The sequence below is a fragment of the Dipodomys merriami genome, unplaced genomic scaffold (genome assembly GCF_024711535.1).
Source record: "Dipodomys merriami isolate MVZ:Mamm:240054 unplaced genomic scaffold, mDipMer1.0.p SCAF_5, whole genome shotgun sequence".
NCBI classification, from domain to species: Eukaryota; Metazoa; Chordata; class Mammalia; order Rodentia; family Heteromyidae; genus Dipodomys; species Dipodomys merriami.
Window position 1 is genome coordinate 13,040,495 of NW_027206068.1, and position 17,871 is coordinate 13,058,365.

At 38.7% G+C, this 17,871-nt stretch overlaps 1 protein-coding gene across 4 annotated transcripts in view; it reads left to right on the plus strand.

Moving 5' to 3' along the window:
* Window positions 1-4,547: 4,547 nt before the first annotated feature.
* The window catches only part of Hycc1 (hyccin PI4KA lipid kinase complex subunit 1), a 103,445-nt gene continuing 90,121 nt past the window's right edge, over window positions 4,548-17,871 (plus strand). For 3 of the 4 annotated variants that reach the window (XM_069996104.1, XM_069996102.1, XM_069996103.1), the window contains exon 1: window positions 4,548-4,774. The gene's annotated coding sequence lies outside the window, so the exon portion shown is untranslated. The remainder of the gene's footprint in view (window positions 4,775-17,871) is intronic. The other variant, XR_011366881.1, reaches the window with a different exon arrangement.

Below are 17,871 nucleotides of genomic sequence, written 5' to 3' on the forward strand. Positions count from 1 at the left end.
CACTACACTCCTTCTCCCGCCCCCTCCCGCCCCCCCTCCCCCCCCTCCCCGCCTAAATTGTAAAGTTCGCTTTTCGACTTAGCATCTTGTACATCTCATTGTTGCAATGGGTCATCCTGTATCCCTATTTAAACAATTTGTTTTTTCCCTTCTGCTCCCCAAATTATACCAACATCAAATACAGTGAAAAAAGGAGTTATACTGTGGGGGAGGAGCATACAAGGCAACACACACACACAAAAATCATGAGGTACCTTTTAAATACGTTAGAAACATACCAAGAAAGATAAAAACCACTGTGTCCTTATCTTGGGGCTCATTTCGCTTAACATTATCTTTTTTAAAAAAAATTTTTATTATGAAAATACCGTACAGAGGAGTCACAATTACATGGGCAAGATAATGAGTACATTTCTTATCAAGCATTGTTGCCTCCTCCTTTGTTTCCCCTTCCTATCCCTTCCCATATCTCCTCCCCCTATCTATTCCCTTCGCCCCCCACTCTGCCAAAGTTGTAAAGTTCGTTTTTCGACATAACGACTTGTACATCTCATTGTTGTAATGGGTCCACCTGCATCCCTATTTAAACGATTTGTTTTTTCCCTTCCCCTCTACAAATTATACCAACATCAAATACAGTGGAAGCAGGGGTTATACTGTGGGGGAGGGACATACAAAACAACAAAGAAATCATCTTATAAATATGTTAGAAACAATTGCATGAAAGTAAAAAAAACATTTGAATCCTTATCTTGCAGTTCATTTCACCTAACATCATCTTATCTGAACTTTTCTGCTTGTCTCAGATATATACAAGTTATTACAAATAAGGGAAACCATGAGACCTATGTTTCTTTGGGCCTGGCTTACTTCACTTAGTATAATTTTTTCCAAGTCTTTCCATTTCCTAACAAATGGGGCAATGTTATTCTTTCTGATGGAGGCATAGAATTCCATTGTGTATATATACCACATTTTCTTGATCCATTCATCTACTGAGGAGCATCTGGGTTGGTTCCATATCTTAGCTATGGTAAATAATGCTGCAATAAACATAGTTGTGCTGATAGCTTTAGTATGGTCTTGTTTGTGATCATTTGGGTAAATGCCCAAAAGTGGGATTGCTGGGTCATAGGAGAGCTCTATGTGGAGTCTTTTGAGGAACCTCCATACTGCTTTACAAAGTGGTTGAACAAATTTACACTCCCACCAACAATGCAGTAGAGTTCCCTTCTGTCCACATCCCCTTCAGCATCTGTTGTTATTAAAGTTCTTGATTTTAGCCATTCTAATTGGGGTCAGGTGGTATCTCAATGTTGATTTGCATTTCTTTTATGGCTAGGGAGATTGAGCATTTCTTCATGTGCCTATTGGCCATTCTTATTTCCTCTTCAGAGAACTTTCTCTTTAAGTCTTTAGCCCACCTATTTATTGGGCAGTTGTTTCTTTGAGGATTTGTTGTTGGGGGCTTTAACTTTTTGAGTTGCAGGTATATTTTAGATATGAAACCCTTGTCTGTTGTATGGCTAGTGAAGATCTTCTCCCAATCTGTGGGCTTTCTATTGATCTTGCTAGCTATGTCCTTTGCCATGCAGAAGCTCTGAAACTTCCTGAAATCCCATTTGTCCAACCTTTCTTTGATGTGTTGTGTTTCTGGGTCTCTATTAAGAAAATTTTGGCCTGTGCCAAGGAGTTTTTTTTCTTTTAATATGTTTAATATACCATTAGAGTTAATACTTGAATTTTTTTTGTTTTTCAATACGAAGTTCTCTGTTTCATTTTAAATAGTCACATTACCAGTTGACTTAAATAAAAATATATTGGAGCTAATTTTCCCTAATGTTGCTAAAGTTTAACATAGGGAAAATATTCATGTCACATTATGATCAACTGGACTTTTTATAAACTTACCTTCAAGAAAGTAAGTTTATTTTTTCAGTTAATGTAGACATGTGTATTCAGCTGTTAAAGACTAACAAAGAAGGACAGGAAAGGGATAGAATATGCTGACTTTTAATAAAGTAGGTTAAAAGCATTTCCTTTTGAAACAGAATGTTCTCTTAGGCATTTTCCTGGTATTTTGCAATTAAAATATGATTATGTGTAGCAGTTACCTGAAGACTGTTATTGTCAGAAATTATTTCATTTTCATATAAATTATGATAGAAAGTAGATTGCAAACATGAATGCATACATTGGTTTTACTCTTAGAAGGAGACAACTTAAATTTTTCTATTGTCTTACTACTAAAAAACAGGAAGTGAAGTTAGGCAGCAAACTGCTTCCTGTCTTCTTGCTGGAAGAAAACATTATCTATAAATATGCTTAGGAGATTTTAGCTTCTCTTTACTGGATCCATCCTATGTGTTAGTAAAATGTTACAAAAGACAAGCCCTGATCGTAATCTTTCTTGTACATTATCACAGTTGGAAAGCCTTAAAAAGATCCATATATTCAGTCCCTTCCCCTCTTCTCACTATTATGATTTGATGTGGCATGTGGTTTGAGCAGTAATATTTTTGGAAAGCATTCTAAGTGATTTTAATGAGACGGTAGGAAGCCATGAGGTTAAAGGAAATATTTTCCTTCAGAATATTTGTGCCTACACGCAAGGTACATTACTATCCACAGAAATTTCAGAAGTTCCCTTCATCAGTTTTTCTGACTTAAATTTCTCCTTAGTTTTCAGGATCCAGCTCAGTTTTAAATCTTTTTTCTAAAGCCTTCCCTGCCCACCTTAAATTAGTAGGCTTGACTGGAGATTCTTACTCCCTCTGCTAGAAAATTATTTGAACTATCAGTCAAGAAAATTCTGCACTGTTATCTCTTCTACTATTATATTAAATGATTAATCTCTGCTTAGCTTTCCACCTGTTCATTATCTAGTTGTACATGCTATAATCTTCAGTTTCTCTTTTACAAATGAAGAACCTTGCAAAGTTCAGGAAATAAATATTTCCTTCTGTCTGCCATTCCCATTTCCACAAGCATGGTTTAGCTCTTCAGCTCCTGGTCCTGACTGGCTTTCCTACCACCAGATACTCTGGCTAATACATCAGTAGCTCACATGACTGATGTCAGTAACTATGTGTTACTCGTGTATATCCCCTTCTCTTTTGCAAAAAGCACTGTTGGTGATCGTCTACATATTTTCACAAACCCCTGACACTTTTTAGGTTTCATCTCAACACTTTTTAGGTTTCAACCTCAACCATTTACTTTTAGTATAATAAAAAAAAATCATTCTTCATCCTTTGGCCCCACCTATTTGCCCACACATTTTCTCAGGGCTAACCAATCACTCTGTTCTTCCATATTGCTCTCCCTTTTCCCTAGAAAAATCATTAAAAATTTTTTTGATACTGAACATTAGATCCAGAGCTCTTTTTACATGCTAGTTCTACCACTGAAGCACACCCCCAGCTCTTTAATTTTTCCTACACAGGTTTCACTAAATTGCCCAAGCTTGCCTTAAATTTGCAACCCTCCCGTAGCAGCCTCATGAGTAACTGGGATCACAGGTGTCATAGCACAACTGCCCCTATTTATCTTTTCAGGAATGACTCACTCTTCCTTCTTATGAAGTTCAACTTGCTTAAACACAATCTTTCTTGCCCTCCATTCTCCTTGCTCATTGAACCTTGGTTCTATCATTTTCTTATAAGTCTTCATAATGATCTTGGAGGCTTCTGTCTTTTTAGGAATCTTCTCTGAAATTTTATACCCTTTCGATGTAATTCTCTGTCTCCTCCTCTCTCCCTCTCCTCCCTCCCTCTCCCTCTTCCTCTCCCTCTCTGTTTGGAGTGTTTGAAAAGATCACTTAGTGCTTTTACAGAAATCCTTCCCATTTATCATACTATGTATGATACTACATACTATGTATCATACTACAATGACTTCTTTTCTTTTAGGTGAGGACATATGGGGGAGCTGGTTCAGATGAGGTCAGGTTCCAATACTTATACACACTATGCAATGCATGTTTGAGGGTACAGATGGAAAACAGAGAAAAAATGGTTAATGAAAATGAAATTATTGAAATCTATTTAAAATGTCAATGTTATGGCCAAGAGCAATGATATAATTAGGAGGATTTAAACATTTTTTATTATCATTAGCAAAAATGTACATTTCCCTCTCAGCAAATTCTTGTGAATTGAATTACTGAGAAGTAAATCCTTCTGCCCAGTAAATAAATGCCAATTTGTTTTGTCTTCCTGATTACATTTCACATCACCCAGTAGGGCTTATTTCCGCCGAGGTGGCCACATGATTTCAGAATTTGGAGTCTAAATTAGAGATCTGCTTTGATCACTGTAGCCTTGAGGTTACCACAAACCCTACAGTCAATCATCATCTGTGAAAGCCCGGCCACGCCCATTGCTAAGACCACGCCCACTCAAGTCGCCCTCCCGCCCTCTTCATGACTCCGCCCCAGACCCAGCAGAGGTAGCTTCTCATTGGCGGAGAAGTTGTTCTGGTTCCACCCCGGGGGGCGGCAATAGGCTGAACTGGCGTGGGGCGGTGGTGGTTGGCTGCTTGGGGACGGGTCCCTGGTCGTGCCTGTCAGAGTGGCTGGCGGCAGTGGCAGCTCTCGGGGCTGGCTTGTCAGTCAGTGAGAGGAGGGGGAAGATGGCTCGCCAGGACCCGTTCTGTTAGGAAGAAGAGGGGCTGGGAGTGCTGCTACTGAGAGAAAGCCGAGCAGCCGCCGTCGCGGTCGTTCGTGAGGCGCACAGGTCGAGGTTCTGCCGCTGTAGCTCCCGGAGCTGCTCTGGTAAGCGCGGGCTGAGCGGCTCACGCCGGGCCCCCCAGGCGGCCGGTGACCGAGAACTTTTTTGTCAGGGAGGAGCCGAGGTGCGGCGACGGCGGGTAGCGGACCGGACTTTGTCCCTGGAGCCGCGGCTTCGTTGGGGGTAACGGCTCCCGCGCGAGGCGGCGCGGGTGGGCGCGGGGCGGCGCTGGGCGCGGGGGGCGGCGGGACCGGATGGGTGGGCTGCGGCCGGCGGCTGCTGGCCCCGAAGTTGGGCGCAGCCCGCGAGCCGCCTGGAGGGCGGCAGCTTCGGGCGCGGGCTCGGGTCTCTCCTTCGCCGGGAGGAGCGGTCCAGCCTGCGGGCGTGACCCGGGGGCCGCGGTCCGGGGCCCCTTCGCGGGGTCGGCCTAGGGAGGGACCCCTGCCCACCCCCCCCCGCCCGTCTCAGCCGGTGCTCCGGCCTCTCCCACCCTCGCCAGGCGCCGCCATCCGTCCAGTCTGGTGGCCAAAATGGTCACTGGCACCCCCGTTCCTCCGTGGTCCCGAGCGGGGAGCAGAGGTTGAGCCCGCAGATTCCTTCCTTGGTGGTGTACGGTACCAGAGACTTGCTCGTCAAGCCCCTGCCCGCTTCGTTCCATGAATTATTCTTCTCCCGAGGCTGATTTTTTTTTTAAACCATACTCGAGAATCATCAGGGTTTCAGCTGAAAAGAATTGTTATTAAAAGATGCCCCTCCCCCCGCACACACACACACACACACACACACACACACACAAGTTTGCACGCTTGGGTGTGAACTTGGGTGTGAACATGTGTGTTCTGTACCCTCAGAGTTCAGACATTCCTGAAAGATTTTAATGTGACCCTAGTGGTTTCCTACCGCACCGAATCCGTTCTCTGATACACTATCACACGTTGGCAGCCGCTGGCTCTTCAGGTAGGGGGAGTTGTTCCACTAGCAGCTACTACTTACTCTGACTTACCTCTGACTCCACTACAGGCAGTAGGGCCAGATTCTTTGTCCTTTGGGTTACCCAAGGCGGTTGGGAGCAGCTATGTCACCTCGTTTTGGTGCACGTGACACTTTATAGTTTGATGTTTTCAGTTTTTAAAATCTTATCTGCATAAAGTTTCTTAGGATTGGTGTAACCTTGAGTCCATGTGACAGGCCCTGGAGGTATGTTTACCATGAGAACGTTCTGTTGCTAGCATCCACAGCCCTTCCCCCATCATTTGTAAGCCTTGTTTCCCTCCTTAAGTTAATAAATTTCGAGGTTTACAAGATGAATATTGGAATGCACCATATTTTTGGAATGGAAAGATAACAAAGAGCAATTTTTAAGAGCTACTTGATCAAGAGTAGCTTCAAAGCCAGATATCCAAATCTTCATTTCAACAGAGTGGCAAGGGAGAAGACCGTCACATATTTAGAAAAAGAAACTCTGGAGTTAGCTCGTTTTGCCCCTTATTTAACTTATTAAAATTATTTCCAGAGAAGGATTAGAAATCCTCTTAGCAATCAGCATTAACAGCATGTGGTTACAGACACCAGATGAGGGATGGGCAATCAGTGTTTTGTTCCTGCTGCACCACCTTTCTCTGCTTCTTTTCTCTTTTATGAAATCTGCTCTTTTTTTGCATTTTTTAAGAGTAGTGGTATATTTTGACAGTGAGTTAAAGTTTTACCTTTTTTATTCAACATCTTGTTTCATAATATTTATTTTATAATGAATCCTTAGAAGTCTTTAAACATTTTTTTTTATTTTAGTATTCAAGCCCTTTTTGGAGATATTAGGTTTACATTTTGTAAATATTTGACATTATTTCCAACATAAATTTACTATGTATTTTTCCAATCTGAGTAGATACTATAGATAGAGCAATGAATGACATCTCTCTTTAAAGAATTAGTTGTCTAAAGTACAAGGTGTTTGTAACATCACAGTAAGGTAACCTTTATAATACCATGTACTAAATGTGAGCAGCAGTATGCTTAGGATAAGAGATGGTTAGCTCACTTTGGATGTAGGTGGAGTTTTGAAGTGTAAGAGGTAAGTGAGTAACGTTCCAAGAAGATGGCATAATAAGAAGGCAAAGGATGGACAGAAACCACTGCAGTTAGAGAATTTGCTGACATTAAGTGTCAGTTAACAGTGTTAGTTGACAAAATCAGTATAATTGACTTTGACATGGCTTAATTCAGAGTTAATAGGGAAAAGATAAAAAATAAGGGTAAGGCAGGCGGTAGAGGGCCAGAACCTTAGCTTAAAGGGATTGAATTAAAGATGATGGATGAGCAACCATTTATGGTTTATATTTTAGATTTATTCTGGCAGAGTTAGGTAAATATGATGGTTCCTAATCACTGATGGGAAGAAAGGAAGAAAGTCTTTGATGATATGACTTTGTTCTGTTGATTGGAAATGAGCAAACCATGTGTTGAACTTGAAGAATCAGTTCGACAGTCAGGGTAGATACTGAGAGATGTTTGTACCTATGGATGTGGAATGTACAAAGAAAATCAGGAGAGAAGAGAAGAGACATTCAACCTCCAGATGATTAGGTTTTGACTTAGGGAAAGTTTTTAGCATGGCAAATGCAACAGCATGAGAACATACTGATAAATAGTAGAAATAGGTAGATACATACATCTGAAAAATTATTAGTTAGAAAGGTTGGATGAACAGCAGGAGAATTGCTAAGGGTAAAGAGATTTTCAACTGGAGGAAGAACAAACCAGCGATTTTGAACATGGTAATGCAATATTAAGTAAGGAGAAGACTCCTGTAACAGTCAGGAATTCACTGGTGACTTTACCAGGTACAGTTTGAGCTGAGGAGTAGTTCAGAACCAGTTTTCAGAAGATAGAAAAAGAATGGGGGGCTGGGAAGGTAGCTCAGCGGTAGAGTGCATGCCTTGCAAGCATGAGGCCCTGGGTTCGATTCCTCAGCACCACATAAACAGAAAAAGCCGGAAGTGGCGCTGTGGCTCCAGTGGTAGAACACTAGCCTTGAGCTGAAGAGCTGAGGGACAGCGCCCAGACCCAGAGTTCAGGCTTCATGACTGGCAAAAGAAAAAAAAAGAATGGGAGATGATAAAAGTAGATGAGCTTGAGTGGAGCTTTTCAAGAAAACTGAGTGAAGAAGAAGATGACGTTTGTAGATCAATGGTTCTCATTATTAGCTACACATTCACAATCTTTTTTTTTTATTGTGAACATACTGTACAGAGGGGTTACAATTACATGGGCAAGATAATGAGTACATTTCTTATCGAGCATTGTAGCCTCCTCCTTTGTTTACCCTTCACATCCCTTCCCAGCCTCCCCCCCCCCCCGCCCCCACATTCACAATCTTTAAGAATTTTTATTTCCAGAAGGAACTCACCTCTGTTCCAATGAGGGCAGGATGGGACCCAGACATAAGTATTTGTTTAACAAGAGCTTTTTTAAGTATAATTGGTATATAATGACCTGTACATACTTAAACTCTGCAGTTTAATGTTTGACATATGTTTACACTTGTAAAACTATTACCACAATTAAAATAATTAATACATCTATAGTGTAAAGTTTGCTTATGTTCTTTGTGATCTTTTCTTTTCACCTCCAGGAAACAGCTGGCCTGCTTTCTGTTGGTATAGATTATTTGCATTGGTGTTTGTTTTACAGTTTCCTAGATATTTTCAATATGCAGGTATGGTTGAAAACCACTGTAGAAGAATATATTAGGAATGTCGTATTTATTTGTTTACATTCACAAACAAAGTGAGAGAAGAGACAGGAGATATGTAATTTAGGAAAGATGAGAAAATTATTTGAACTAAGTCCTGCAGATGAAGTAGAAGGTATTTAGAGCTTTGACCAGTAAGCAAGAATTCTGGAAGCAACATCTCTTAACAAGGAATACGTTGTGAAGGGTTGTACACTTGGTTGTTAACATTGTTCCACGTCATTGACATGTAGTATCAACAGTGATTCTATACAGCACCTTGTAGGTAATCCAAAAAATTAGAATCTGAATGCTGAAATTAGCTGACCCTCAGAAAAAACATTTATTTGTAGCCCGAGACTCCCTACTTTTATCATGTAATACTTGGTCTTTTTTTTTTTTTTTTTCAAGAGGTACAGATGGAATTAACAGTTTGTCTATTGCCTATTGTTGAGAGCCAGGTACTGCCAGAGTCTTTTGCCTTCTCAGAGTTAGGCGTATCTACATATACTGCCAGAGTCTTTTGCCTTCTCAGAGTTAGGCTTATCTACACTGAGAAAAGAGAACATTTAACACTTGAAAATTTCCTGTTTAAAGCAGCTTTGCTCAGAAGAAATTCTGCTTGCTTGACCTTTGGATATTGTCTTATAAATTGTTGGAGGAGAAAATAATTCCTCTGTCCAAAAAATAATAATAATTCCTCTGTCTACAAAATGAGGTGGAGAAGAGCACTTTTTGGACTTTTGGGAAAGTCAATTCTTATGCCTTTAAAAATGGGTACTTACTTTTTTTTAAGCACAAACCATTCCATTTTTTGCATTAAAAATTAGTATGTGCCAGTAACTAGCTTATTTTCAGTTAACAGATAATAAATGTTTACCCAAGGCAATAAAATATTATCCTTTATAATATAACATTTAAAAGTGCATCCAATATTTTGGGATATGTTTTACCATAATTTACTTAAGCATCATAGTGATTGTTGATAATTTAAGCTCTTTCCTATAATTTTTTTCATTGGATGAATAGATAGTAGTTAGATTCTTGACAGATTAATCACTGCCTATATCTTTATTTCCTTAGGCTAGACCTGAAGTTATAAACTGTTACTTCAGGCATTTTAACAATTTCAAAAAATATTAGTGGATCGCCTATCAGACAGGCTCAATTAATATTTATCTTTTTTAGTTGTGCTTGAATACCAGTGCCCTCTCTATATGAAGCACTAGCAATTCAATTCCATTTTGATATGAAAGTTATATCTTTCATAAGTGTTTGTTTTCAATTAATTGATAGTGACATGGTTATATTCTATCCTCTGCCCTCCCCTCCTCTCCTCTCCTCTCCCCTCCTCCTCTCTCTCTCCTCCCCCTTTCTCCCCTCCCCTCTCATTTCCCCCCCTCCGCTCCTCTTTCTTCCCTCTCCTTTCTTCTCCCCTCCTCTCTCCTCCTCTCTCTCCCCTCCTCTCCTCTCTCTCCTCCTTTTCCCTCCCCTCCTCTCCTTTCTTCTCTCCTCCTCTCCTCTTTCTCCTCTCTTCTCCTCTCTCTCCTCTCCTCTTCCCTCCTCTCCCCTCCTCTTCCCTCCTCTTCCCTCCTTTCCTCTCTCCCCTCCCCTCCTCTCCACTCTCTCCTCTCCTCTCCTCCCTGCCTTCTTTTTCCTTCTCCTCCCCTCTCCTCTCCCTCTCCCTTCCTTTCCCCTCTCCCCCTTCTCTGTCCTCCTCTCCTCTTCTCTCCTCTCTCCCCTTCTCTTTCCGGCCTTACTTCCATCCATTCTTTCTTCCCTCTTTTCTTTCTTTTTTGGTAGTGGGGCCTGAACTCTGGGCTTGGGTGCTGTCCCTCAGCTCTTCAGCTCAAGGCTAGCACTCTACCACTTGAGCCACAGCACCACTTCTGACTTTTTCTGCTTATGTGGTGCTGATGAATTGAACCCAGGGCCTCATGCATGCAAGGCAAACACTCTACTACTGAGCCACCTTCCCATCCCTCTTTTCTTTTTTTTTTTTTTAAGACTGGGTTCTTCTGTGTATTCCAGAATGTCCTTAAGCTTGCTACACAGCCTAGTTTGGTCTCAAACTTAAAATCCTTCTGCTTCAGTGCTAGTTACAGGCATGTGCTACCATGTATGGTTTTCTTTATATATGTATGTGTATATGTGTGTGTTTGAATTATCTTTTGCCTGTTATGATGCTAGAGACTTTAAACGAATTGATGTGTACATTTCTTTTGCATATATAATTATTATTAGTGTTTGTCAAATAACATTGCATCTTCTCTAGTCATTTACATTCTAATTTTGTTACTGGTGTGTGTTTTCTTTTTTTAAAATTAAAAAAAATTAGCTGGGCACCGGTGGCTCATGCCTGTAATCCTAGTTATTCAGGAGGCTGATATCTGAGGATCAAGGTTCAAAGTCAGCCTGGGCAGGAAAAGCTGTGAAACTCTTATTGCCAGTAAACCACCAGAAAACTGGAAGTGACACTATGGCTCAAGTGGTAGAGCACAGGCCTCAGAGTTCAAGCCCCATAACCTCCCCCCACACACAAAAGTAATTAGAAAGGTGATATACAGAGGGGTTACAGTTATGTAAGTCAGGTAAAAAGTATATTTCTTTTTGGACAATGTCACCTTTCCTCATTCTAAGTTTTTTCCTCCTGTTCCTTCCTATAAGTTGTACAGTTACTTTTCAACATAGAGTCTAGTGGTACAACTGTTGTATTTGTTCACCCTTTGTACCCCCATTTCTGTGTCTGTCTTTATCCTCCCAAAGACAGATAAACAAGACAAAAAGAAAAGAAAACCCAACAACAAAGAAAATAAACCCTTTTGCTTTGATTTCCCGAAGTTAATTTTGATAATTATCAGTTTATATGATCAGAGGCACATAGGCATTGTGCCTTTTTGTTCCTCTCCTAAGACTATTCTCCTTGTAGTCTCACTGTGTGTGAGTGCCTAGAGTCTTGTATAATTTATCATGTCCATTGTGTTTTAGATCTAGTGTGCATATGTGTTTTTATTATTTTTTACCCTTTTTTTTTCTTTTAGTAGTTGTGGGGCTTGAACACAGGAACTAGGCCCTGTCCCTGCGCTTTTTTGCATAAGACTAGCTCTCTATCACTTTGAGCCACTGTTCTACTTCTGGTTCCCTGGTGATTAATTGGAGATAGGAGTCTCACATACTTTCCTACTTGGGCTGGCTTTGAACTGGAATCCTCAGATCTCAGCCTCCTGGGTAGCAACCATTTTTTAACCTTTTAAATATGATTCCATCTACCACGTTTGTGTAGTTTCTGCTTGCTTAGAGAGCACTTTTCCCATTCTCTATGTAATACCTACTTTTGTTTTCTATATTAATTTCTCAGTTTCTTTTTAGCACTCACATCTTTAACTTATTTGTATTCAGTGTTTTCTAATGTAGAGTTGTAAGTCACTAATTTCTTTTCTGGAGGATAGGTTTTTGTACATATCCCAGGCTGGCCTCAAACCTGAGATCCTTCTGCTTCAGCCTCCTAAGACTACTAGGATTACAGTTTTGCTCCACCACATCCAGACACATGTAATTCTTTTTATTGATTGCATTGATTGGAAGTCAAGAATAATATTATAGTAATGATTATAGGTATACTTGGCTTATTTCTCACTTGAATAAGAATGCTTTTAGCATTTCATAGTTGTGTATTAAAATTTTGGGGAGGGTTACTCTACTGAGCTTTTGATTCAGTGCCTTAAGTTTGCTGGGTAGGTGGTCTACCAGTTGAGTTATATCTCAGTCCTTTTTGCCTTAGTTTTCAAACAGGCTCTAAAGTTTTTACCTGAAGCTGGCGTTGGACTATTGTCCTGTGACTACTATGCCTCTCATGTGGCTGGAATTATGTACTACCATACATTTTTTGTTCTTTGTTTTTGTTTAGTTTTTGATGTACTGAAACAAAACTCAGAACTTGTACTTTCTCACTTAGCTTTTTCAGTCAAGACTGTCACTCTACTACTTGAGGTACAGTTCCACTTCTGGCCTTTTGTTAGCTAAGTAAAGCTGAGTTTCCTCTTGTCTGCCCAGGCTTGTTTTGAGTTGTGATTCTCAGATCCCAGTCTCTTGAGAAACTAGCATTACAAGTGTGAGCCACTGGCACCCAGCTATCTGAGGGTTTTGTTTTTGTTTTATTTGAGAAAGGTTTTTACTAATGTTTTTCTCAGCTTGCCTTTGAACTTGGGTCATCCTATCTCTGCCTCCCAAGTAGCTGACATTACAGGTGTGAACCATCACAGTTTTTTTTTTTTATGGTATGTTAAGAAAATAGTCTTCTATTCCTTAACTGTTTTAGAACGGAGATACTAAACTTGATGTCCATTTTTTCATTTTTTTAACCTGTTGCTTTATGAATTATATTAAATTTCCTAGTAGATTTTACCAAGTATTGCTCTTTGGGGGGAAAAAGCAAAACAAAACTCAATAATTTATCTTTTTAAAATAATGGTATATTTGATTTGCTATATGAGAGTGGTATAGTAGTGTTATTTTCCCCTTTTGTATTACCTTTTTAAATGATTGGTTTTCTAGCTCTATGTGTGTGTGAGAGAGAAAAAGAGAGGGAGAGAGAGAGAGGAACAGAGAGGGAGCAGTTTTCATCTTCCTGTGATCTAGCAATTTATGTCTTCCTTGGAGTTTTGAAATATTTTAATTCTAAAAATGTCTACTTTTTAATAAAATTTATTGAGATTTAATTTGTGCTTAAATACTTTCTTAGTATATGGCACAGTTTTATTTAATTACATAACTTTATGAAGTAAAGATTATTATGTCTAAGCCAGGTGCCTGTGGTTCATACCTGTAATCCTAGCTACTCAGGAGGCTAACATCTGGGGATCACGGTTCAAAGCCAGCCCGGGCAGGAAAGTCCATCAGAGTTTTATCTCCAATGAACTACCAGAAAACCAGAAGTGGAGCTGTGGCTCAAAGTGGTATTCCAGGCCCTGAGTTCAAGCCCCATGACAAACAACAACAACAACAAAATATTTCTATATAGAAATAATAAAGAAACTGAGATGAAGAAGTTATGGCTTATTCAAGATCAACATCTCCTAAGTGTACAGTTTCAAATTCCTTTTTGATGACAGTCCATATTTTAAAATAAGTTGCTGAATTTTTTTCTTAATTAGGATATTTTCCTCACTTTCTGCCACTCAGAAGTGAATATAATTGTTTATATACGTATTTTAAACTTTTTCTTTTTGCATAATTATTTAAATTAATAGTTTGTTCTGGGATGATATATCTTCTTCTATTTTAATAAATATTGCCTAGTATGGTCATGGTGGATGATCCTGAAGTGGGGTGAGATGAGATGAGGAGATTTAACAGTGATATTTATCTATTGTACTTAATATAATTCACATTAAAATTTTTGGGTCCTCAAGATTAATTTGTGTTTATAGATCATATATGTATGTCATAAAGAATGTTATGTTAAGTATATAAAATATAAGAGATTAAGGAGCTTTTGCAACACAATATTTTTCCTGTATTTGTCATTTTTAAGCCTTGCATTAGAATGGCCTTATAGTAGTAAATGTTAAATAATATTTGTTTACTGTATGCTTTTTTAAAGAGTCTTTTGATTAGTTGGTAAACAGTAGTTGCTTTCTCATATAACTAAGGTCATTTGTACTTGGCTTAATAAAAATTTATGTATATGTTCTTAAATTTTACTATGAAAATTAATTTAGGTTTCAGCTATTGGAATATTTACATTTACTTTTTTTGGGGGTAGAAAGTGATGCATTAAAGCCAAAGACAGTGGCACATTGTCCCAAAAAAGCAAAAAAAAAAAAAAAAAAAAAAAAAAAGAGATATATAGGCTTGGGCACTGAAGAGAATAAAAGTGTAATCCATAAAAGTACCTAAATTGGGCAAACAATATGAACTCCATTTTTCTTTTTAAACTCTTGTTTTCCCTCTTTTAAAATAATTAATTCAGTTAGGGCTCTTTTTGAACTCTGTGTTTTCTTCCTCTCTTTTTTTTATTGTACTGGAGTTTAAATTTAGGGCCTTAAGCCTACTAGGCAAACACTCTACCACTTGAGCCATGTTTTCAATTTTTTTTGCTTTAGTTATTTTTAAAGATAGGGTCTCTTATGTTTGTCGCTCAGGTCAACCTTCAACTACTTCCTAAGTAGTGGGAATAGAGGTACATATTCACTACCATGCCTGGTTTATTGGTTGAGATGTAATCTTGCTAACTTTTTTTTGCCCAGGCTGGCCCTGAACTCTGATCCTCCTGATCTGTACTTCCTGAGTAGCTGGGATAACTGGGTTTATCGATGCCATGCCTGGACTCCTCTTCCCTTTTAAAACATAATTGACACTTAATTAATACAGATTGGATATTGGGTTCAATTAATACAATGTACTCCCTATCTCCTCCCATTGAAGACATAAAAAGTGCCATCTGACCTCGCTTGCTAGAAACATAACATTCATCTAATTTTCAAGGTTCCTGGTGATTCATTCATAGATATTACTGTGGCCAAAGTGACAACACAGTCCCTAAAGCAATATATACTTGTAAGTTTAGTTCACAGGGGAGAGAGAGGGGAGAGGAGAGAGCACACATACACAGCTACAGATAGAAAACATCATTTTGCATCTTTAAATTATATTTCCCTCACAGGGAGCAGGAAAGGCTTCTTTTTTCCATTTCTCTCTATTTTAGCTCTGATACACTAAAATAAGTTCTTGCTAAAACTGAGGAGGAGGAGGAAGAGGAGGAGGAGGGGGAGGAGGAGGAGGAGGGGAGGGGGAGGGGGAGGAGGAGGAGGAGGAAGGGGAGGAGGAGAGGAGGTGGTGGGCCGGGCAGGTGCGGGGGCGGGGGGGGGGGGGAGGGACTGTTTTGGGAAATTACAGAATTTCAGATGGATCCTGATAGGGAATGGAGGTGACAGTATCTTAGGAATGTATGGAGCAAAAACATCAACTAAGACATGCAAATCAGAATGTTATAGAAGTATAGAAAACTGGGCACTGGTGGCTCATGCCTCTAATCCTAGCTACTAAGGAGGCTGAGATCTGAGGATTGAGGTTCAAAGCCAGCCTGGGCAGGAAAGTCCCTGAGACTCTTATCTCTAATTAACCATCAGAAAACTGGAAGTGGAGTTGTGGCTCAAGTGGTAGAACACTAGCCTTGAGCTGAAGAGCTCAGGGATACCCCCCAGGCCCAGAGTTCAAGTCCCACAACTGAAAAAAAAAAAAAAAAGAATAATGGAGTCAGTATGGTTGAGAAGTAGAGTTTCAGAAGAGAAGAGAAGATACTTGCTGCAAAGTTAAAGAATGAACACTGAAAAAGAGCTGATAAATCATAGATTGTATATGATGAAAACTACATTTAAAAAGGGGGTTAAGGAGCAAGTTTGTAGTGAGCCAATGGAGTAGATAAGGCTACTGTACTAAAGGGTTACTCAGTATAGAATTAATATATGATACTTTGGAAATGGTAAGATCCTGATTTCATTCTTAATTGTCCAAATGATAAACATTTTGTTAGTAACATTAAATCTTTGAGTACACCATGTCAGTGCCTTGCTTATATTATTATTATTATTATTGATAATAATGTTTGATAAAAATTTGTTTTTGATAGAAATTTGTGTTTTCAATTCACAATGTTAATTTATGTATACAATGATTCTTGCTCAGTGTTACTCTTCATCATTCTCCCACCCCATCTATGCAACTCCATTGGTCCTGCAAGTTTCCTAATTCTGTTTTTCCTTTTCTTTTTTTGGTCCAAGACCAGGACTCAAACTTGGTGTCTGGTGCTTTTGCTCATTGGCTGGCACTCTACACTTCAACCACACGTCCAGGCCTACTCTTCAATTCTATTTTTAACATATGTACATTGAGATTTTACCCATCATTCCTCATTTAAGTTTAATCCTTAAAAAATTCCTATATGATGGATGTTATCACTCACTTTTTATGATTGAGGAAGCTGAAACTTAGAAAGATTAAATAACATGCTGGAAAGTGTCTTGAGTTTTTTTGGTTTCCAAAGTTAACATTTGTTTTCTTATGCCATGCTCTATTTATTGAACTGTGTTTAACCACTATGGGGGAGGTAAAAGTGGAGTTATCAGATCAGATTCTTCTTTAAAGATACATGTACTCACAAATTGACATATTGAATTGAAATTTCTTTCTACAACTATTTAAAGATAACAAAAACTAAGATAAATATAATCTGGTGGCTATCAAAAAAAGAAGGGAAGAGATTTAGAAATCTGAGTTAAGGTTGGTGTAAATGTTTTATATAAACTGTATTTTCTATTTAAACTCTGTGTGTGTGTGTGTGTGTGTGTGTGTGTGTGTGTGTGTGTGTGTGTGCTAGCATATACAACTATACTATTAAACTCTGGTTCTCACATTTTCTCTTAGCTGTTTTTACTCAAGAGTGTCCTTTCAGCCAGATCCTGGTGACTCATGCCCGTAAGCTACTCAGGAGGCTGAGATTTGAGGATTGTGGTTAGAAGCCAGCCTTGGCAGTAAAGTCTGTGACTCTTATCTCCAATAAACTACCCAGAAAAAGCTCTAGGACAGGCATGTGCATGTGCATGCATGTGCACACACACTCCTTTTAATAAATGCTTATATAATTTTTAACAATTGCCATTACTTGAAGATGAGATATTCTTTTTATCAGTGATAATGTTAGGTTGAGAAGAAAAGGACAAGGCAAAAAAGAGCATATAAATAAGAGTACCTCTGTATATCACCTCTACAATAACAATAAAATATATTTAAAGAAAATAAGAGTAAAACTTATGATCTGTATGAGGACTACAAATACATAGTAGTTTCCTTTAAAGAGCCAGCCTTTTTGTGGAATCATTGTGAATAGATCACAGATAATTACTGGAACAGATATTCTTGATGTCACATCATAAATCTCAAAAGAGTTTATTATAATACAATATGGATTATTAAATTTGAATTCCATCCATCAGGAATTATTAGTGAAGGGATTCAAACAGATTTTTTGGGGTAATAAACCTTTTTTCAGTAACAGTGCACAATTGAAAAAGAAATACTTATATAATACTGTAAGGATTAACAATTTTTATAGGACTTTCAAGTATGGGTGGAACTAAAATAGATTTTTTTGCTGTGCCAATTTTAGTTTCATTATTAAATATAAAGCAATGTCTAGGATACATGTTTTGTTATACTAGTGTAAGATTTAATATTATTGAAAACTTTAATTTTCTAATTTAGCCTATGGTAAGACAAATCGACTATTACCCTAGTCAAAATAAGTCAACATGATTATATTATTTATGTCTTCTATATCTTTTTTCAAATGTAGAAAATTAACTATATTAATGAGATCTATCAAGTTTCTGATTGGGAAGAATCAAATAGAAG